This window comes from Neovison vison, chromosome 8 (assembly GCF_020171115.1).
Source record: "Neovison vison isolate M4711 chromosome 8, ASM_NN_V1, whole genome shotgun sequence".
NCBI lineage: Eukaryota > Metazoa > Chordata > Mammalia > Carnivora > Mustelidae > Neogale > Neogale vison.
In genome coordinates, this window is record NC_058098.1 from 44519723 (window position 1) to 44543150 (window position 23428).

At 46.1% G+C, this 23428-nt stretch overlaps 1 protein-coding gene and 1 long non-coding RNA gene across 4 annotated transcripts in view; one reads left to right on the forward strand and one right to left on the reverse strand.

Annotated features, from left to right (window-relative positions):
• LOC122916306 overlaps nt 1–12330 on the reverse strand; it is a 28219-nt gene extending 15889 nt beyond the window's left edge. For both annotated transcript variants that reach the window (XR_006386160.1, XR_006386159.1), the window contains exons 1-2: nt 12138–12330; nt 10055–10191 (exon numbers count right to left, since the gene is read on the reverse strand). This is a non-coding gene — a long non-coding RNA (uncharacterized LOC122916306). The remainder of the gene's footprint in view (nt 1–10054; nt 10192–12137) is intronic.
• RIN2 (Ras and Rab interactor 2) overlaps nt 11646–23428 on the forward strand; it is a 231250-nt gene continuing 219467 nt past the window's right edge. For both annotated transcript variants that reach the window (XM_044263536.1, XM_044263530.1), the window contains exon 1: nt 11646–11722. The gene's annotated coding sequence lies outside the window, so the exon portion shown is untranslated. The remainder of the gene's footprint in view (nt 11723–23428) is intronic.

Consider the following 23428-nt stretch of genomic DNA (forward strand, 5'->3'; position numbering starts at 1 on the left):
TGTTTTCAGAGAGAAAGTGGATTCCCTGAAGCAGTTAGTATAATTGAAAGTATAGATATTTCTGAAGATCTGTGAGAGTAAATGTGCTTTGTTGACAACACAAACAATAAAAAATAAAGAGGGAAGGAAGGAAGGAAGGAAAAAGAAGGAAGGAAAGGAAGGGAGGGAGGAAGAAGGAAGGGGAGAGGGAGGGGATAAGGGAAGGGAGAAGGAAGGGGGGAAATTAGAAATTTGGGGAGGGAAAGAACCATTTAAGGAAATAAAGGTTCAAATATCAAGTCAACAGAAATATAGCATGATCATGATTTTGAGGAATTGAAGGGGGTCAAGTAGAAAATTCATTTGACTTTGATGCTAGAAACATCTTAAATGGTGACATCTGGTTCATTAGAGAAGGAGAAGAAATCTTAGCCCATTGTGAGGCTGTAGAGCAAACCTGGGTTATAATGATGTTAATATGGTTTATTGTTGTTCAGTCTTTAGAATCAACCTGTAAACAAGGTCTAGAAAACTGAGTTATGATTTCAGAGCCGAATGCACAAGCAAAAGTAAAAATGTATCTGATAAAGATGATGGAGGGAACAGTTCTATCCCGGAGGTAGTCAGAAGAGTCTTGTCCTCTCTGCAACCCCGCTGTCCCCTATCTACTGAGTTATGTTTGTTGTTCCACAGGCATACGCAGCTCCCCTGCTCTGCACCTTTGGCCTTGCGTCCCTCTCTCTTCTTCTAGCCTCTCTGAGTCTGTGTTCAAGCTCCAGCCCATGTTTCAATTTCCCTGGGCTGTCTTCTTTGGCAACCCCAGTCTACAGTGATCTCACTGTACATTTGGGAACTGCTTCACAGACTCCAACTGACTTACCAGACGGAAGATTTAAAGAATGGTCTCTTCATACTGCTTATAAAATCAAAACACATGCAAAACGTGGTCGCAAAGGGAAATTCCAACTGGTCATTTGGAAAACTTCCCTAAAAACCAAGAATCTGATCAATTTTTGAATTTATATTCCTGATTATTTTCAACTTTTGGAGCAAAAGTAATACAGATCTTTGTGCTCTGGCCCCACTTTTTATTAATTACACTAAAACAGGGCTCCTGGCCTTTTCCTTACCAGGAGGAGAAGAGGACCAAGCCCATTCTCCATAAGCACCTTGCTATGGCCTTTGCCATCAGTTGCATGCTGGCATCCCTGGGCGGGGGGCTTTTAAAACTCCTGATGCCTGGGGCACACTCAACTTTAATTACATCACAGTCTTTGGTGGGGTGGGTTGTTGGGTGTCAGTGTTTTTTAAAAAAGCTTCCCAGTGATTCCATGGGGCACCTGGGTGGCTCAGTCTGTTAAGCGACCGACCCATGATTTCAGCTCAGGTCATGATCTCAGAGTCATGAGATCAAGCCCTGTGTCAGGCTCTCTGCTCAGCATGGAGTCTGCTTGAGATTCTCTCTCTCCTTCTCCTTCTGCCCTTCCCCCTGCCACTCATGCACTTGCTTTCTCTCTTTCTCATTCTCTCTAAAATAAATAAAAATAAATCTTTAAAAAAAGTAATAAAGCTTCCCAGTGATTCCATTGTGCAACAAAACTAAGAACTGATCTAAAGTCTGCCGCTTTTAGAACAGCAATGCTTCGGGGGACTTGGCTACATACTAAAATCACCTGGTAGGTCTAAGGCTGCTTGTGCCTGGTCCCATTCTAGAGACCCTAATTTACAGATAGGGGGTCAGACCTGGGCATCAGGAGTGTATACAACCCTCCAGGTGATTGTAATGTACAGCCAAGGTGGAGACCCATAGCCTGGCCCATCCCAGCGCATTAACAGTGAGAGAAGATTTGGTGAGAGACCCTATAATGGGAGCTGGAGCTGGAGGAAGCAACACAGAGAGGGACTAGTGGAAGCCCCTTAATCACAGAAATCAGCCATAAATGCAAATGCCTGGATGCAGATGTCAGAGATTAACAGGGAAGCACAGAAGTCTGCTTAGGTGAGGCGTCAGGGCAAAGAGGGTCGCAGGGATCAATGGCTCCAGGACATTCCTTCCTCCAGGTTCCCTGGGCAGTGGAGCAGAGCAAAGGGGAAATGGCTTTCTCCCAATGTTGCTCCTCCTGCTGGATTAAAAGTGAAACCTAAGGGGGGGTGTTGACTGGTGGAAGCCAGCAAGTGGGCGTGACCAGCAATCATTTTTCAGGGCCTGGGGAGCTGCTCTTGTGGGGCTCATCCTTTCCTACCATGGTAGGAAGACTCCTATGCTGGACGAAAATGCCCCATGATATCCACCCATGGAGTTAGGTCCTATAATCTCTACCATTTGGGCAGGACCTGTGATTTGCTTCTAGCCAACAGAATATGATAGGTCGTCGTTCCTATGATTACATAATGACATGTATATACGATGCCGTCTTACCAGAGTGCATTACAGGGAGAGATACTGCTGACCCTGAAGACGGGAAGCACCATGGGAGCTCCCTATGGAAAGTGCCACCCAGCAGGGAGATGCAGACAGTATCCAGGAGCTGAAAGACTAAACATACAAATGGACAATGGCCAGACCGAGTGTAGAAATACAACTCTGACCCATAGCCTGCAGCAACCAGCCCAGAAAACCAACCCAGCATCTACAGTAACCAGCCCAGGAAGCCAGCTGCTTGCATTTAGAAAGCAGACTTGTAAGAAGTCAGACTACGATCCCTAGCAACGGATCCAGGAAACCACACAATAGCCTCTGTCATGATTGGTCCCAAATAGCCAGCACCTGATTCATAACCGACAGCTTCCTAATTTTGTTCCTCTTTCCAACTTGGGACCAGTGAGAGAGAGCAAACATGAGCCCCTAACCAGTCCCTTAGGACACTGGCCGCTAGTGAGCCTGCTCTGGCTTCCCCAGGCCAGCAGCCTGCAATCAGGGCATACCTGACCTGAAGCCCTCCCTTGTTCCCACTATAAGCCTTTCTGGCTTTCTACCTGCCTTTGAGTCTTGTCTTTGCCAAGCACGAATAAAATGATGACCAACTCCCTTGCTTGAGCAAGTTCTGAATAGACGGACTTTGCCTAGTCTCACTTGGTTGGTCTTAAGTTATTTCCACAGACCTGAGAGCCTCAGTCCCACAGCTGCGAGGAAGTGAATTCTGCCAACAACCACAGGAGCTAAGAATTGAACCCAGAGGAGAGTTCAGAGGTCTCAGCTGAAGCCACAGCCCCGGACAGCCCTGGGATCGAAGCTTGTGAGACTCCAGGGCAGAGAACCCAGCCAAGCTATATCCAGAATCATGACCCACAGAAACTGGAGCTGGTACATGGGTGCTGTTTTAAGCTACCGCGTTTGTGGGCATTTAAGAGAAAACCAGTCTACATATCCTTAAACTCATGAGAAGCAATAAAGCTTGGAGTTAAGCTTTGGCCCTTCTCCAATACACAGACCAGCTAGAATAGTCAGTACCCTCAGAATATCATGGACGCTCAAGCCAAAATATTGTATGCCTGAAGAGTACAACCATGGGAAAAGGGACAAAATGTACCAAGATAGACCACATGAAGCAGAATTACAGAAATGGTGATGCCAAAAAATGTAAATAAGCATGATAAACATATTAACATTGGGGAAGAAATTAGCTGTATGACACAAGAATCAGAGATCACACATAAAGGAAAGAAGTGGGAGTATTAGATATGAAAGATTATTTTAATATGGATAATGATAGGGGTGCCTGGGTGGCTCAGTCAGTTAAGTGTCTGCCTTCAGCTCAGATCATGATCCCAGAGTCCTGGGATCAAGTCCCTCATCATACTCCCTGCTCAGTGGAGAGTCTGCCTTTCCTTTTCCCTGATCATGTTTTCTCTCTCAAATAAATAAATAAAATATTTTAAAAATATATAGCAAATAATAGTGGTTGGATATAGGTGTGGAATAAAGAACAGACCAATAGAGCCCAAGAACTGGTGTGACCTCTCCAAGAAGGCAGCTGAGAAAGATGGGGAAGTTAAAAGGAACAGAAGACAGAAGTAAACAGGCAGATCCAGATCGCAGGAGATCAAGAAAGATAGGAGGAAAGACTTGAAATAATGTCCTTAAATTCTCTAGAATTAAAAAAGATTTTAGTCTGCAGATGTAAAGAACACCAAGGATACTACTGAAAAGGAAAACTCTTGGACCCCTTTAAGGGGGAATTAGAAGCATTGAAGACAAAACTATTATTTTTAAGTTTCCAGATGACCAAAGCAGATCGCCTTTGCTTCCTTGCTTCTTGCTTGCAATGGAGCCGTAATTAAACTGACCTCAGACTCCTCAACAGCGGTCTTAAGCTCAAGAAGACAACAGAATTACATTTTTGAAGTGTTCATAAATATAACTCAGAACATAGAACTTTATAATTAGCCAGACCATCGCTGAACTATGAGGACATAAAAATATTTTCAAGCGTGTGAAGTCTCCAATAGGGTGTTCTGTGCCAGAAGTGCAGATATGCAAAGGACCAGAAAGAAAACAGCTAGGCAGAGGCTCTGGGGCTGGATGGAGCTCCGTATGCTCAAGGAAACAACGGAAGGCCAGAAGTTGAGCAGCAGGAAATGGGGTTAAAGAGCACCCCCAGCCAGTGTGTGAGGACTCTAAGAACCATGAGAAAGATTTTGGATTTCTTCTGAGAAGAGTGGGTAGCCAGAGGGGTGAGCAGGAAAAGGGACAGGACTCAATTTCCTTTTGAAATACACCATTCTGCTGCTATGCATGAAATAATCAGTAGGGGGCAGGAGTGGATGCCAGATTTCAGCAGAAGGCTTCCTGCGGTAGTGATTGATGGTGGCTTGGCCTACGTTGGTGGCAGCGGAGGAACAATGGAAGTGTAACCTTATTGTACCCAAATGTAAAACAGGAGCATGCCCAGTCGGTCCTGCCTTCATAATGTCCGGGAGGCAAACTGTTCCTCTCTCCTCGTAGAATCTCTGGCTGGGGGGAGAATTACGTCCACATAAGACAGACCAGCAAGAACAAAGCATACAGGTTCTATTTTATATTTGCATAGGAAACTTCCCAGGGAAATGAAGACCCCCAGAGTGGTTGGGTCTAGGTGCTTATATAATAGGTTGAACAAAGCAGTGCTTGTGTAATAGGGGAGTGAAAAGGAGGAGAAGGCTGTTTTCACGAGGTGAGTCTGTCCAGACTCTTCTTGCCTCGAGTCCCCATCTCTGCTGATGACAGTGTCCCTTCTCTCCTGGTACAGTTCTGTGTCCTGTTTTTAGGAAAAGAAGGGGAGCTCAGAGTAGCCTTCTTGCCTTTTGTCTTTCAAGTGCCTTTAGCTCAAATAAGTCGGTATGTCAGTTAGATGTATTTGGAATGAAGTGTTCTGAGCCCCCTTTCAGTAACTTACGGGGAACCCACCTGCTTAGCTCCATATCAACTCCCACATAGTCACCATCCGCACATCCACAACACTGCCCAGTGCCTGCCAAGCTTCCTCACTTACTGCCTTCCATTCATTGCTGTCTCCTTCCGTCCCTCCTTGCGCCCTAGGGATGCCTTGGTGGTGATTTAAAAATGGAAGCCAGATCGAGCCATTCCCATTTGGAACCCTCCCAAACTGTTCCTAAACCCCTCACTCCAGCCTTCTCAAAAACTCTTCACTTCCTGAAAACCCTTCACTCCCTAATCCTTGAAGCTCACCTTAGGGCCTTGGTTCTGGCTGTTCCCTCTGCTTAGACTGGAACACTCTTCCCCAGAAATTCACCTGACTGGGTCCCTCTTTTGTCATCTGTCTCAGCTTAATTGTAGCCTTGGCAGGGAGGTCTTCTCTGATCCCCAAACAGTGTAAGTCCTTGAGCTACTCTCACATTACATGTTTTTATGGCACGAATAATATACCCTGTATATCTTCATGTCTATGTGTATGTTTACTTTTGTCCCCCCCCACTAGATGGCAAGCACCTTGAAAGAAAGATTTTATCTGTCTTATCATATATTCACAGTGCCTAGAAGAGTACTGTCGCCCAGAAAATAATTAAGATTTATGTGTTGAATAAAGAGTGAATGAACCACTATGGTGGGTTTTTTTTTTTTTTTTCCAAATCATGGACGATTTCTATAAAGAAATAAAGTTTAGATCTTTTAACCAAAAAGCATAGAACTTAGGAAGTGGTAAGGTTTTATAAAACCTCAAAAGCATAAAACAAGGTGACAGAAATTAAAACAAATTTACTAGGTGGATTTAAAAAATAAAATATAGTTATGGTATACATTGCTTCAAAAGGACTCATCTATAATAAAATGATGTGGAAAGGTTTACAATACAAGATAGACAAAAATGCATCAATTGAAGGAAAACACAAAGAAATCAGGGGTCATGATAGGTATTTCTGAATGAATCAAGGCAAACACATTGAATAGGGCAAAGGAAGTTTATAACAAATTACATGATCCAGAAAGAAACTATAGTAACAGGAGTATTTAGGTACTGGGTAACAGTATGAAAATGCAAGAATACAAACAATTGTAAATTATAATAGATCATATAGATTGTATTGTAAATGTAAATAGAATTATAAATTCTAAGAAAAATATCAGAGCTCCAATTGAAATGAAAGGTCTTTTTTTTTTTTTTAGATTATATTTATTTATTTTGGGGGCCTAGGGACTCTAAAGCAGACTCCGCACTGAGCATGGAACCCAGTGCAGGGCTTGATCTCACAACCCTAAATCATGACCTGAACCAAAATCAAGAGTCAGATGCTTAACCGACTAAGCCACCAAGGTGCCTGAAAGGGAAGATCTTAACACATCCGCCCTAAGTCCATAATGTTCCAGAAGGGGAGAAGGGAAGAAAGCAGAATATAAATTAGGAGACTGGCAAATAAAATAGTAAAAATAAATGACATTGTGAATTAGAATAAATATAAAAGATAAACTAACATTTAATAAATTGGTATTCAGTTTCAAAAATAAACAGTTTTTGAGCACCTGCTATATGCTAATTTAGAAAGGGGTCATGGGGGTGTTTAATATGCCTCTTTTCTGATAAATACAGAAATATTTTTCTCAGTGGATCATATACTAGGTCACAAAGAAAGCCTCTATTAATTTCAAAGAGCAGAAATTATATAAGGTACATTCTTTGTCCACAGTGCAATAAATCTGGAAATTAGTAGCAAAAATTTAAAGAGTAAAAATATACCTCAACACTTGGACAGTTTTAAATGGTCTAAATAATAAGGTCAAAGGAAAAATTAAAATATCAGACAATTATAGGTAAGTTCACCTTTACACTTGTATTTCTAATTCTTTGTGCATCCAATTTTATATGTACAATTAATGCTTTTTTGATTAGCAAAGTAATACACCATCTTAAATACTCAGTTCATAAACATACAACTTGAATGGTTAAAGTCTTAATAATCCCACACTCCAGAGGTAATCACTGACTCCTTTCTTTCAGATTTTTTTTTTTTTATGATTTTTTGTTTATTTGGGACAGAGAGAGCAAGAGCACATGTGCATATGCACTGGCACAGGCAAGGGGAGGGGCAGAAAGAGAGGGAGAAGCAGACTCTCAGCTGAGCAGGGTGTCCAGTGCGGAGCTTGATCCCAGGACCCTTGGATCATGACCTGAGCCACAGACACTCAACTGACTGAGCCACCCAGGCACCCTTTCTTTTAGATTTAAATAAACAAAGACATGACTAAAAATATAATAAAATTCATATCCCTGCCAAGCACCCCCTTCTGTGAAAAATTACTTCCCTCTGCATGAACTGCATCTTTGGAAAGGGAATTTCTAACTATCATTTAACTGCCAGATAATTCCTAACACTAGGAATTGGTTAACTATACACAGATACTCCTTTTTTTTTTTTTTTTGCTTTTTAAAGATTTTATTTTCAAGTCGTCTCTACACCCGACATAGCGCTCAAACTTACAATCCAAGATCAAGAGTTGAACCCTCTACTAACTGAGCCAGCCAGGCACCCCGTTACGCGGATACTCTTTACTTGTCTGCCGGTGGACTTGGGGATGGACGAAGGTAATGTCACCCCATACCAAGGAGACCCATGAATAAAGAATTGCCATCATTATTCTGATGATTATTCTACAGCTTAGACCCTGAGGTACAAAAGTGCTCTTTTCAAGTCATTTTCTGTGCATAAGACACTTCTCCTTCTACAACAGAGAAGAGAAATTGCTGAGCTGCCAGCTCTGGGCAATGCTTTCAGAACCAATGCTGCTGGGTTTACTTTAGAGGAGAAATAGCTTCATTACAAGTGACATTTTCTTGGCTAGGGGGTCCTCAACTGACCGAAGTGCACCCAGAGCACGTGATCTCTGCAGCTAACTGGAGTGGTCCCTTCAGGTACCTAGGTACCCTAGGGTAGGAAGTCAAAACTGCCAAATGTGAGATAAGTCCATTAGAGGATCCAAAGTTTGTTTTGTTTTTTATTTTTTTAAAGAGTTTATTTATTTATCTGAGACAGAGAGAGAGACAGAGAGAGCATGTGTGCTCAAGCATGAGTGGGGGTGAGGGGCAGAGGGAGGGGGAGATACAGGCTGCTGGCTGAACAGGGAGCCCAACACAGGCTGGACCCCAGGACCCTGAGATCATGACCTGAGCTGAAGGCAGATGCTTAATGGACCGAGCCACCAAAGAGCCCCTGAAGTTTGTTATTTTAATGTTGTTATTGCTTTTTTTTTTTAGTTTTCTCTGACTACCTGTTTTAAATTGTAGCCTCCCCACCACCCTCTTTCTCTTCCTGGGCTGATTTTTCTCAGTGGCAGGTATCATTAACCTTGCTACATTATTTTCCTTGTCTGGTTGATTGCCTCTGTCTTCACATTAGAATGTGAGTTCCATGAGAGCATAGCATTTTGTCTGGTTTACTGCTCTAGCCCCACTGCCATGCTTGAAGCATAGTAGCTTACTCAATAGATAGGTTTTGTTTTGTTTTGTTTTGTTTTAGAGAGAGAGAGAGAGAAAGAAAGCACGAGGAGGGGAGAGACATGGGACAGAAACAGGGGGAGAGAGAGAATCTTAAGCAGGCTCCATGTCCAGCAAGGAGCCATGTGGCAATGTCCACAAGATGAAGGAAGTTTTCAAGAGGGTGAATGAAAAGAGAGAAAGGAGGAAAGGAGCAGAGGCCATACACCTTGGACTTTACTGGGGGAGCTTCCTCTATAAAATGGAATCCTTCCGGGGCGAAGGGACCGAAGAGGGAAGGATATGAAGCCAGGTCTGCCTCATTCTACCTCTTGTTTTTCCAGTGTATTCAACCTCTTGGGAATTCCTGACAATTCTACCTTCAATATAAATATGGATCTAACTACTTGTCTCTGTGTGCCCTGCCGTGACCCTGCCCTGTGCAACCTCCCTCTCCAGCCAGGATCATTTCAATAGCCCCTAACTTGTTCTAACTTTGCGTGCACAGACAGCTCTACGTATGGCATCAAACTAATCTTTCAGTAACAAAGATCAGGTCGGGTCACCCCCTGTCCAGACCCTCAGAAGCTTCTACCTACCACCTCCGAGCCTTTGACCTTAGTGCTCATCCCAGGTATGTACTCCTACCTCACCTCATCCAGGTCCCTGCTCAAATCCCATCTTCTCAGTCAGGCCTACTCTGACCGCCCCATGCATTCAGTTCTACCCTCTGCACAGACATGGGCACTCCTCAGCCTGTGGAGCTCTTCTAACATAGGGCAGGGAGATCTGTTTTGCTCCCCAGGGCATCCCAAACAGTAGTGCCTGGTGCCTATCAGAGGCTCAGTCAATTATGGAATGGGTGACTTGGAACATTAAAAGAAGTACGGTGGATTATGACTTCCTGGGGACTGAGCTGATTATGAAAGAGAAATCTTGGGGTTTTACAAGACAGAAATCACAAGAACCAAGGCCAATGCAATTGTCCTCTTTGGAGAGGCAGAACAAAAATAAAAATAAGGACTTTGTTTCCTTTATCTGCTTCTGTCCCAAACAGGTATCAGAGGCTCCTTCTGAGTCTATGGCTACTTGGGTAACTCTAACACCATTGTGATTTCTCCTGAAAGGTGTTCTCCTTGGCAGGGGAGTGGGAAAACACTGCAGCTCACCGGGGTCCGGCCTGGCTGGGAAGGAATAGAGCACGGCTTGTTCCTGGCAGAGTCCACCGGCCTGCAGCTCCCACCTGGCTGCCAGTCCACCCTGCCGTCCTTATGATGTAGTTCTGGAATGTTGGTGAGGTCTGGAGCTGAGGGCCAAGAAAGAATTCTTGAGATGTCTTTGGTGCAAAAAGATGATTATACTGAAGCATGGGGACAGGACTGGTGGACAGAAAGCTGTGCGCTGGGATTGTGAGAAGTGGCTGATGACATACTTGAGGTGGGGAGAGGAGTCCAAAAGCTCTTTCATATGCTAAAGAAAATTCCTAGGATACTGGAGGCCTGGCTATTGTCAAGCTAAAGCTGTTACTCCAGCTAGTAAGGCACCAAAAGTAAGACAGTCGAGCTTCCTGCCTGTCTCAGGTCCTTGCCAGGGGCCTGCAGGTCATTAAGAAATTTGATTTTATTTTCCCTTCTTTCTCTGTTTTCCACATCACTGCGGAGGGGAGGGTGACCTTAGGGCTCCAGAAAGTTGAGTTAGGGGTCTCTGAGAGTTAGACTATGGATAAGAATGCTTTTTCCTTGTGTATCACCGACACATTGGTACACTGATGGAAACTCAAGTCCTGCGGGATAGTGATCTTTATCAATTAACCATTTGTTTTTCCCTTTCCTTAGTTCTAGGGCAGCCAAGAGTGCTGGGGACTGTCACAGGTATCCCACCTGGAGGGGGGTGTGGGTAGTGAGGGTGTTGTAGGATGTCAGCTTGTGCTTTGTCCTCAGCTCGCCTTCTGCTCCCTCAGCGCCTAGGCGTTCTAAGGGTGGCTCGGAACTGAGCTAAACAACATTCAGCCTCCCAGCTGCTCTGGTTCCCTGGGGTCCTGGCGGAGGGGGTGGTGGGGGGAGCGGGGTGGGGCTGGGCAGCTCAGCAAACTCCAAACCCGACCCTGGCCACGGGCTTCCCAGCGGGGATGCATCAAAACATCCCCCAGGGAGAGCGCGGCAGCTGCCCGGCTCTAGAGCTCCTCTGAGCCCCAACAAAGGGCCGGAGTCCACCCGGGACTCCCCCACAGAGGCTTCCCAGCCCCCGGGGCTGATCCCGGGGTCCGCGCCTGGGGGTGCTGGCGGCTGCCCGGCTCAGCAGTGAGTGCAGAGAAAGGAGACAGAGAAGAATCTCTGAGAACAAAACTCGCGTCCTCCCCGGGGAGCGCAGAAGAGCCGGGCGGCGGCGCCGAGGCGCGTCGGGAGCTGCCCCAGCCAAGTTTGCTTTGGGTTAGATCAACTTTCTCGGTCCCGGCTTCGCCCGGTTGCAGCAGCCAGGGTTCCCGGTCACCCACAGGCGCCTAGGCTGCACGTCCCGAGGGGCGGAGGGGACCCCGCACGCGGGGAGCAGGCGGCCAGACCCCGCGTCGCGCAGGCGCCTTCCTCGTTCCCTCGCCTCACCCCCGCCTCGTCCCCTCCCCCGGCGCGGGAGGGTGGCTGGGGGAAGGGGAGGGGCAGCGCCGGAGCCGGGGGAGGGCCGGAGGCAGACACAAAGCCCGTCCCTCCCTCCCCCGCCCCTCCTCGGCTCCTCTTCCTCCTCCTCCCGCTCCGCCCGGGCGGGGAAACCCAGCCCCGCGCCAGTCCGCTGGGCTACCTCTCGCCCCCGCCTCCGAGACCTGCGGGGAGGGCCTGCGCGAGGTAAGGGGCGGCAGCCGCGGAGACCCCACCCCCGGTGCCGGCACCCAGCACCCGGGGAGGCTCCGGGGCACGGGCGGGGGCTGAGCGGGGTTCGAGGCGCGGGGTGCTGCTGCTCGCACCGTCTTCCCCTTCGGAGGGGACCTGGAGGGAGAGAGTGAGCGAGCGTCTTCGCGGGGCTGTGGGAACGGGTGGGGGAAGGGGGACCGGGGAGGGGGATGCCTGGACCGGGGCAGGGTGACCTTCCGGTGCCTCGGGGCGACCGCAGGTCCAGGTAGGGTCGTGGAGTATATATCCTCATGCAACCCCTGCGGGGGTGGGGTGAGGGGCAGCCGGAGGGTGCGGGCGCCGGTGGCTCCAGGTGCAGAGTGTGTGCGTGCACGCGGGAGGAGGGGGAAGGACCTTTGTAGAGTTCTACCTGCGGGGGCCGCGGGTGGGGTGTCAAGTGCGCCTCGTGCCTGGGAACGCGGGCCGGAGTCGGGGTCTCACCGCCCGGATGCCCAGCTCCGCCCCGGTGCGTGCGCGCAGTCCGTGCACTGGGCAGACGCCGGGGTCCGAAGCTTCCTCCTCCCCCGCCAGAAGATCCCGCAGGAGGGTGTGTTGAGTCCGACCTGGGAGCGCTGGGCTGTCGCGGCGATTGATGGCTGCATAGCCGGAGAAGGAGGAGCCTAGGGTTCCTGCCGGGAAGGGACGGGGCCACTTTCCTATCCTCAGGCCTCCCGCCCCCTTCTGGACTCGGCCTCCACCCTTGGCCTAGGCTTCCACCAGTAAGGCTAAGGCGTCCACCCATCCTGTCACTGGGCCCCCCTCCACGTTCGGGGGACAGCAGGATTTGCAGAATTCTGCTTTAAAGCCTGTGATTTGTTAAGAAATACAGGGCGGGACCCGTCTCCTTGGGCCCTAAGAGGCGCCTTTCTTCACAGAGATCTCAAATCCTTTGGGTTTTCCTAATTCAGCAGAGGAGGCTCCACACAAACCGGGCATGCAGTGGAGCCCACTTATTTGCAGGCCTAATGGTTTCTGGAACATTGGGGTTTCTTAGGAACCTATTGTCATCAATAAGGAAATCTCAGAGCACTCTTCAGCAACAGGACTTTGACAATATTGAGCAAAAATAAACAATTGGCAGCACTCAGTAATTCGCATGGTATTTTAAATTTTATTTAAAAAATAAAATTTAGTGTAAAAAATCCACGATGAACAAAATAACCAACATTTTAAATAAAGAGAGGTTTTGTTAGGCCCTTGCGTTACTGTGCAGTGGGGACAGTGGTTTCCAGTGACCCTCAGTTTGTCTGGTCCCTGCCTGGGAGTTAATGAGGGTTGACAGTGACCTGCAGCAGATTAGGCAATGCTGGCTTTATATACAGTCTTTTTTTTTTCCCCCGATAGTACAGCTTTTTATTAACTTTTCACATAGTTCAAATATGGGAGAATATTTTGATAGGTGTGCAGACATGTATGCACTTTCCTTTTGGCCTCAGGTTCCAGTATGTTTCTAGAACCCCCTTGACTCTCCTGTGCTGGGGTACTGGGGTAGCTCCACAGAGGGCATTGGGGTGTCAGGGATTGGGTGAGGCCTGGGAAGTAAGGGGCCCTTGCATTTGGGACTGGAGAAGAAGGCTGGTGATTGACAGGAATTGTGGGGGCTTGGGACTGCTCCCAACAGTTGGAGGCTGAAGACATGAGAGTAGAGAACCTGCTACCAGACCTCCTTTGTCTGCTGGCATTCTGCAGACAGGTTAGGTAAGTAGAGAAGGAAACCTAAAATAACCCATACTTTACCCTCTTGCAGGGGCAGCTGGAAGGAGCTTGACTCTCTTTAGGGCTCTGGTGTGTGCTTGTTTGCCAGAGAGAACTTCCCAGCAGCCCTTCTGTCCCCACTTAAGTTTCTAATGGTTTCAGCTAGGAAGGTTTCCTGAGGTCCCTCCTCCTTTCCCTGATAAGACACCCCCTCAGCACCACAACAATTCCTTGTGTATCACTTCTGAGTACTGCGCAGGGGACCCCACTTCTCCACTGAGAACAAGGTCAAAAGCCAGATCCTAGCTCCTCCTTCCTGCCTCCAACACAGAGGTGTGGGTGTTGAAAAGAATGAACCAAAGTATTCCTTGGTAAACACACAGCAAGATGTCCATCTTGAGCAGATTTGCCATATTTTTGTAGTGCACTGCAAAATGTTTTCACAGATAGCACCTCAGGTTTTTTTCACTGTAGTATGATTAATTCCATTAGTTAGGTGAGAAAACAGAGTTCAGGAGAGGTCAAAGCACCAAAGCGGGCACCAGGGCTCCAAGCCCAGTAGGCATCTTGCTGAACCACAGCTCACTTGCTAGAGGTGGCTGTGTTCGGAGGTACAAGCCCGGCAGTGTCTGTCTAGAGCAGAATTTAACCAGGTTGTGTTTAGGGTACAACTTTATTGAAGAATTACAATAGATACATACACCAATAGATAGGCACCTTGGTGGCTCAGTTAGTTAAGTGTATGACTCTTGATTTCAGCTCAGGTCATGATTTCAGGGTCTTGAGATCACACCCCAAGTGGGGCTCTGCACTGGGCGTGGAGCATGGTTACAATCCTCTCTTTCCCTCTCCTCCTTTTCCCTCTCCCTGCTCATGTGCGCTCTCTCTCTAAAAAAGAAAAATTTCTAAAGAGTTACAGTGATAGAATACTAGAACGCATTGGGAAAAATGCTAATATTAAGCAGGGTTTCCTCTGCAGGACTTTTTAGTGCCTTTATTACAGTGTACGCTGGGACTTTTTAGGATGACGCCATAATATGGACTGTTTGCCAGTTTCATTTGGCCGCAAGAACACTCCTTCTCATGAAGCATCTTTAGGATCCAGAGTTCCAAGGAGTCCACTTTGGGAAATGTTTAGTTTACCCCAAATGCTCTTTTAGTTCACCTTCTGACATCTAGGCAGTTTTCAAGGAGCATTGGTGCTTTGGATAGCAAAACATCTATATTCTGGACTTTAAAAATGCACAGTAATTCCTCTTCCACCTTGTAAGGTGTTAGTTTGCAGCTGCCATGCGCCTGATTAACAGGACTCAGTTTTCCAGGGGCTGGTCAGATCTGAGGAAACCAAAGGAGTCAAGTAAACAATGCAAACGAGCGTGTCTTCATGCTGCTTAGAAGCCGGCAGATGTCAACCAGCTTTGCCTGAGCTTGCCACCAGCGTGGCTTGTATGTGAAATGGCAGCATAGGGATCTGGAGCTGAGACACATCTTGCTTGATCACCTCCATTGAGTGGGAAGGTACACCCAGGATTTTCCGTTGTCTCAGCTTCCTCTCTTCCCGGGAGCTGGCAGTGTGGATTCTGTAGGATTTCTGCATTTACTCTTGAAAAGGTAGCTGCTGGAGCTGGAACCAAGGGCTGCTGTTGGGATCCACCAACCCACAAGCACCCATTGTTGGAAACCTGGTCTTTGTAAGAAAGAGTTTGCCAGCAACCAGCCATTCCATACTTTTCATAGAGGGGTAACCCTGGATGTCCAGCCTTGTTTGCACCGAAGGGAAAAGGTGAACAGGGGAAGCCAGAGTTTGTATTTCAGGGTTTCAGGGGAGGGTGGCCGGCTACCAGGTTCAGCAGAGGAGCCTTGGGAAAGATGACACCATCATCAGAGAGGGCACGGCCGCAAGCAGACATTCAGGGATCTCCAGGGTGAGTGAATTTATCTGAAGATTTGTTTTACAGATATTTCCAAAGCATGGAGAGGGAGTAGTCTCTGGGACCTGTATTGATCTGTATTGATTAGGGTGATATCACAGAAGTCAGGGAAAGGTGTGTTTTGAGAGAAATGGACCTATCAGGAGTGTGTGTGTGTGTGTGTGTGTGTGTGTGCGCGCGTGCATGTGCGTGTGCCTGAGCATGCCCTCCTGCATTGGAGGCCAAGGGAGAAAATGGGAGGGAAATACTGAGTGTGATTTTTTGTTTTGTTTTTTAGTTTAAAAGTATTGTGGAGGAAGAATTTCCTCTGCCCTTCAAGGCCCCTCTAGCAGGACTAAGAATCAAATAGATGGGGTTCTCGTGAGCCAGATTAATAGGAGAAAATCAAATTTAATTACATATATGGAGGGAATCCACACAGACATGAGAGTCCCAGGACAGTTAGGCAGCATGAGACAAAGGCGTGGGATAGGAGGGTCTGAGGTTGCCCTATAATACAGGTAAGTTTCTTAGGTACAGAGGCATCTCTGGTACCTGCAGGCAGTTGAAGGGGAGGTAAAGAGCTTTTCCCAAATCTCCTGGGTTTTGATGCTTTGAAGTCAAAATAATCTTCATGCCTTATGGCCCATCTTGGGGTGGCCTCCCTTGGCCCCTACAGAAGTCCTATACGTTACACAGACAGAAATTTTCAATAAGCAGCTGCAGACACAGAATCACTGGGGCATGGTGGGGACTGAAACATGGGAGCTGATGAATTTAACCACAGAGAGACCACAGGCCCAGCAGAAAGGGGTCAAAGCAGAACCGGGAAGCCCAAAACCAGGAGCAGGGTGGAGTTCATGAAGTCAGGGACGGGGATGAAGAGGAAGAACCTGCAGCAGTGAGTGGGACCGTCCAGGGTTTTCAGCCTGTGAGTTTGTGGCCTGCATCTGTTGTGATTGATCTGGGCCTAGTATGTCCCATGTCATTACGTATTTTTGCTGTCATCTCTGTGAAGTGTGGAGTGGCTGCTGAGAGTGTGAACAGAACCACACAAGTTAATGCAGCTGCTAGCAAACCCACTCAAAAGTATTATTATTTTGAATGAATACATGATTAAATGGCATTGTTTTTTGTGGTAGAAACAGTTTTTGAACTTTTTTTTTTAATATTTTATTTTTTATTTGACAGAGATCACAAGCAGGCAGAGAGGCAGATAGGCATAGAGAGAAAGGGGGAAGCAGGCTTCCCGCCAAGCAGAGAGCCCAATGTGGGGCCCGACCCCAGGACCCGGAGATCATGACCCGAACCGAAGGCAGAGGCTTAACCCACTGAGCCTCCCAGGTGCCCCTGAACATGTTAATGGTTTGGCAAAAGCCTAAACAGAGTCATGTGTTGTAGAAGAGCCTCAGAAAATAAAGTTGGATATGGCCAGGAGGTTGTGTGGGTGAGGCTGTAGATACCCCATCCTGTGGAAATGTCTTATTCTGATCAAGAGTCTTTGGTGGGGGGGCGGGATCTGGGTGGCACCATGGGTGGCAAATCTTACCCCATGGGGTTAGTCTAGAATTATCCTCAGCCTGGACACTGATTTGAAAAGACTGGTCATTTTTGCTCCTCGTCTAGTAAATCGCAAACAGAACGCAACCTGTGGGCCTTGGCTGTGCATATTCAGGCCACACTGGCATCTGGTTTTGGCACTGTTACCAGGTGTGGGGTCCTGGCTGACTTCCGGGACTCCGGGTCCCCTTGGGATCAGAGATCTGACCAGTGCAGGTGTCATGGTATGATTCCTGCCTCATGGGCCCTCCAGCCTAGCAAGGGATGCTTAGAGATGCTAGCAAGTTTAGGACAGTGTAGTCAGTGCTTGACTCAGCAGGCAGACTTGTGCCAAATTTGACCCTGAAAACTCCTTATTGAAATGCTTTGTTATTTTCCTCTGTGATTGTTTTTCCCCTGGCAGTTTAGGGGTCTGAATGAGAACAAAGATAGATATTCTTTGTCTTTAAAGAAGGGGTTTTCTTTTTTTATCAGGTCTTTATTAAACAAACAAAGGGGTGGGGGTGCATTTCAGGGGCTCCTCTGGATCAGCGCCCTGAAGGAAGGAGACTCTGCCCCCATTTTGTGGCTTCTTAACAAAGAACCAGAAGGAGGGAGGAACCAATGAGATGAACAGATAGGAAGGGCCCCACAGGGGTAATGAAGGGTGCTTTCCTCAAAGCTTCTCACTTCTCACATGGGTGAGGTCTGATCTATGAAGGTGCAGTCAGGCCTGACAACTTCTTATCCCTCCCCCAGGGTGGGAGCCCTCCCCTGGTCTTCTGTCCTTGGGGTCCACCACCCACTCTGTCTGTATTCTGGGATTCCTGTCTTGACACAGACTTTACACTTACTTGGTATTACAGTCTTTCTCTGGGCACATCTCATACCTCTTATGCCCAATATTTTCAGCTTATGTCTTTCCCTAGATAGTGTACAGGGTGACCTTGGTCCATGAAGTATTGTAAACAATAGAGGTAACCTATATTATAATGTTGGCTTGGGCGATCCCTTTCTCTTAAACTGAATTTTCACAGGACTCTGGTACCTACCAGAGGTGGAGTCATATCAAAGAGTGGGGGCCAGAACAGAGCACAGTGACCTCTTTCTATTCAAGCATGCTGTGGTAGCATACAGAAGGGGCACTTTATCCTGTCCTGGGTGTCGGGAGAGGATTCACAGTGAAAGGGAGTAGCTCTGACAGATGGGTTACCAGTGGGTTTCAGGTAGAGGAGTGTCACATACAAAGAATAAGAATCAAGAGGAGGGAGGTGCTTTTGGAGAAAGAGTTCTGATCATTATGGCTCCACTTAGAATGTGAGGTTCCTGCTTGGGTTCTGGGGAGTATGGAGGGAAGATGTGTGGCCTCAGTACTCTCCTGGCCTCAGCCTGGGGAGGGCGGTGAGAACTGTGTGTGGGACTTGTGGAGGACAGTTTAGGACAGTGTCATGTCCTAAAGAATCAGACTAGAGAGATGGGGAGAGTCTGGGTCAGGAAAATGATCATCCACAGAGTCTTGTCACAAAGCCCTGCTCAAGCTCTGTGGGGAGTTGTGCCCTATTTTTGATTTAAGGAGACTCTCACCTTCCTTTGTCTCACAGAAAAGTTCTGGAGACTACGTAGGGCCCACCGAGTGGCTAGATCAGAGGCCAGCTGCCTGGAGTAGTTCCACCCCGTGTCAGTCTGTGTTTGGCCAAGGGCTGCCCCTCGCACTTCAGCTTTCTCTGCGTGCAGGCGGAGCGGGTCCCATCAGCCTGAAGCCATCCTCCCACAGAAATGGGTGCTGGCCTAGGGAACGAAAGTGGTAGAGGGGTCTGAGGGGACATGGGCAGACCACTGGCAGCTTCAGTCCCTGTCTGGGATGCTTATTTTCAACCTTATGGCCAGGGGAGGGCAGACAGTGGGGAAGAATTAGCCCCCTTCACTTCCTGTGATGGTTTGAGGAACAAGAGTTCCTTACTGACCCTCAGCCATGAGGCTTATGCCTCCATGGTCCGTGAGTGGGCACACTGGCCCACCAGAAACCATCTTGGATGCTTCCTAGTTGTGTTCACTAACTGTGGTTTTACTGTAGACATTTATTTCCTTAGATCATATTGGAAATACTCAGTGTAATCACAGGATGCCTATTACTATGTAAATATCCTTCTTGGACATAGTAAGCTCGTTGTGTCTGCCATCATTGGCTCCCAGTTCCTTGAAGACAGGTGAGATTCTTCCTTGAAGGATGGTGGAAATCGAGAACCATGGGTCTAGGAAACCGAGAACATTAAGATCTGAAGGAGAGTTTCTTAATCGTGTCAGGAAAGGGCAACCTACACCCTCACTGTCCTGGCCAGGCATTTGTCAGATTCTTACTCCATAAATACCTGTAAGCATCTGAGAGCATGTGTACCTGCACCACTATCCTCTCCTCCCATTTCCAGTGGGTGAGGGCATAAGACAGTGAGATAATGTGATTTGTTTCAAACTAGCCAGTCACAGGCAGCCTCAGAAAGGAAGCACCCTGTTACCAGGCAGGTGCAGTCTAACCTGGAGATCCTACCAGTGTCTCACCAGTGTTTCATCCATGCATCTGCTCTTTTGAGCATGCAGCGCTTGGAATAATGGTTGAGACAGAGAAGTCAGAATAACATAGCAGGATCCGGTGGAATCTGGTGAGATTTTAAGCATCGTGGTTCAGAATCTCAAGAGATCTCTCGTGATAGGGTGTGATTTGGACAATTGATATAAGATAGAAATCAATCTCTTTTAGTTTTTTTCTAAGTCATTTTTCATTTAGTGTAAGAATCAAGAAACCAGGATGCCTGGGGTGGCCCTGCCAGTTCACTGTCTGCTTTCGGCTCAGGTCATGATCCCAGCATCCAGGGATAGAGTCCTGCACTGGGCTCCCTGGTCAGTGGGGAGTCTGCCCCCTCTGCTCCTGCCTCTCTCTCTCTGCCTCTCAGAATAAACAAACAAAATTTTAAAAAAGAAATAAAAAATAATTAAAATTGTAATTGCAAGAGAGAAAGTGATCAGCTCTAAGGATGAAAGAAACTGAATAGTACAAAAGTATAACATTTTAGCTACTATTTTCCCGTGAATCCATATAAACTTGTGAGTCTTAGCAGGTCTTTAATATGAAGGAATTCCTTTTTTAAAATTTTTTAATTTTTTATAAACATATATTTTTATCCCCTGGAGTACAGGTCTGTGAATCGCCAGGTTTACACACTTCACAGCACTCACCAAAGCACATACCCTCCCCAATGTCCATAACCCCACCCCCCTTCTCTCCAAACCCCCTCCCCCCAGCAACCCTCAGTTTGTTTTGTGAGATTAAGAGTCACTTATGGTTTGTCTCCCTCCCAATCCCATCTTGTTTCATTTATTCTTCTCCTACCCACTTAAGTCCCCATGTTGCATCACCACTTCCTCATATCAGGGAGATCATAAGATGGTTGTCTTTCTCCACTTGACTTATTTCGCTGAGTATGATACATTCTAGTTCCATCCATGTTGTCGCAAATGGCAAGATTTCATTTCTTTTGATGGCTGCATAGTATTCCATTGTGTATATATACCACGTCTTCTTTATCCATTCATCTGTTGATGGACATCTAGGTTCTTTCCATAGTTTGGCTATTGTGGACATTGCTGCTATAAACATTTGGGTGCACGTGCCCCTTTGGATCACTACGTTTGTATCTTTAGGGTAAATACCCAGTAGTGCAATTGCTGGATCATAGGGCAGTTCTATTTTCAACATTTTGAGGAACCTCCATGCTGTTTTCCAGAGTGGTTGCAGCAGCTTGCATTCCCACCAACAGTGTAGGAGGGTTCCCCTTTCTCCGCATCCTCGCCAGCATCTGTCATTTCCTGACTTGTTGATTTTAGCCATTCTGACTGGTGTGAGGTGATATCTCATTGTGGTTTTTGATTTGTATTTCCCTGATGCCGAGTGATATGGAGCACTTTTTCATGTGTCTGTTGGCCATCTGGATGTCTTCTTTGCAGAAATGTCTGTTCGAGTCCTGTGCCCATTTCTTGATTGGATTATTTGTTCTTTGGGTGTTGAGTTTGCTAAGTTCTTTATAGATTTTGGACACTAGTCCTTTCTTTATCTGATATGTCGGTTGCAAATATCTTCTCCCATTCTGTCAGTTGTCTTTTGGTTTTGTTAACTGTTTCCTTTGCTGTGCAAAAGCTTTTGATCTTGATGAAATCCCAATAGTTCATTTTTGCCCTTGCTTCCCTTGCCTTTGGCGATGTTCCTAGGAAGATGTTGCTGCGGCTGAGGTCGAAGAGGTTGCTACCTGTGTTCTCCTCAAGGATTTTGATGGATTTCTTTCTCAAACTGAGGTCCTTCATCCATTTTGAGTCTATTTTTGTGTGTAGTGTAAGGAAATGGTCCAATTTCATTTTTCTGCATGTGGCTGTCCAATTTTCCCAACACGATTTATTGAAGAGGCTGTCTTTTTTCCATTGGACATTCTTTCCTGCTTTGTCGAAGATTAGTTGACCATAGAGTTGAGGGTCTATTTCTGGGCTCTCTATTCTGTTCCATTGATCTATGTGTCTGTTTTTGTGCCAGTACCATGCTGTCTTGATGATGACAGCTTTGTAATAGAGCTTGAAGTCCGGAATTGTGATGCCACCAACTTTGGCTTTCTTTTTCAATATCCCTTTGGCTATTTGAGGTCTTTTCTGGTTCCATATAAATTTTAGAATTATTTGTTCCATTTCTTTGAAAAAGATGGATGGTACTTTGATAGGAATTGCATTAAATGTGTAGATTGCTTTAGGTAGCATAGACATTTTCACAATATTTATTCTTCCAATCCAGGAGCATGGAACATTTTTCCATTTCTTTGTGTCTTCCTCAATTTCTTTCATGAGTACTTTATAGTTTTCTGAGTATAGATTCTTAGCCTCTTTGGTTAGGTTTATTCCTAGGTATCTTATGGTTTGGGGTGCAATTGTAAATGGGATTGAAGCCTTCATTTCTCTTTCTTCTGTCTTGTTGTTGGTGTAGAGAAATGCAACTGATTTCTGTGCATTGATCTTATATTCTGACACTTTACTGAATTCCTGTACCAAGTTCTAGCAGTTTTGGAGTGGAGTCTTTTGGGTTTTCCACATATAGTATCATATCATCTGCGAAGAGTGATAGTTTGACTTCTTTTTTGCTGATTTGGATGGCTTTAATTTCTTTTTGTTGTCTGATTGCTGAGGCTAGGACTTGTAGTACTATGTTGAATAGCAGTGGTGATAATGGACATCCCTGCCGTGTTCCTGACCTTAGCGGAAAAGCTTTCAGTTTTTCTCCATTGAGAATGATATTTGCGGTGGGTTTTTCATAAATCGCTTTAATGATATTGAGGTATGTGCCCTCTATCCCTACACATTGAAGAGTTTTGATCAAGAAGGGATGCTGTACTTTGTCAAATGCTTTTTCAGCATCTATTGAGAGTATCATATGGTTCTTGTTCTTTCTTTTATTGATGTGTTGTATCACATTGACTGATTTGCGGACGTTGAACCAACCTTGCAGCCCTGGAATAAATCCCACTTGGTCGTGGTGAATTATCCTTTGAATGTACTTTTGAATCATCTTGGCTAGTATTTTGGTGAGAATTTTCGCATCTGTGTTCATCAAGGATATTGGTCTATAGCTCTCTTTTTTGATGGGATCCTTGTCTGGTTTTGGGATCAAGGTGATGCTGGCCTCATAAAATGAGTTTGGAAGTTTTCCTTCCATTTCTATTTTTTGGAACAGTTTCAGGAGAATAGATATTAGTTCTTCTTTAAATGTTTGGTAGAATTCCCCCAGGAAGCCATCTGGCCCTGGGCTTTTGGTTGTTTGGAGATTTTTAATGACTGTTTCAATCTCCTTACTGGTTATGGGTCTGTTCAGGCTTTCTATTTCTTCCTGGTTCAGTTGTGGTAGTTTATATGTTTCTAGGAATGCATCCATTTCTTCCAGGTTGTCAAATTTGTTGGCGTAGAGTTGCTCATAGTATGTTCTTATAATAGTTTGTATTTCTTTGGTGTTAGTTGTGATCTCTCCTCTTTCATTCATGATTTTATTTATTTGGGTCCTTTCTCTTTTCTTTTTGATAAGTCTGGCCAGGGGTTTATCAATTTTATTAATTCTTTCAAAGAACCAGCTCCTAGTTTTGTTGATTTGTTCTATTTTTTTTTTTTTTTTTGGTTTCTATTTCATTGATTTCTGCTCTGATCTTTATGATTTCTCTTCTCCTGCTGGGCTTAGGGTTTCTTTCTTGTTCTTTCTCCAGCTCCTTTAGGTGTAGGGTTAGGTTGTGTACCTGAGACCTTTCTTGTTTCTTGAGAAAGGCTTGTACCGCTATATATTTTCCTCTCAGGACTGCCTTTGTTGTGTCCCACAGATTTTGAACCATTGTGTTTTCATTATCATTTGTTTCCATGATTTTTTTCAATTCTTCTTTAATTTCCCGGTTGACCCATTCATTCTTTAGAAGGATGCTGTTTAGTCTCCATGTATTTGGGTTCT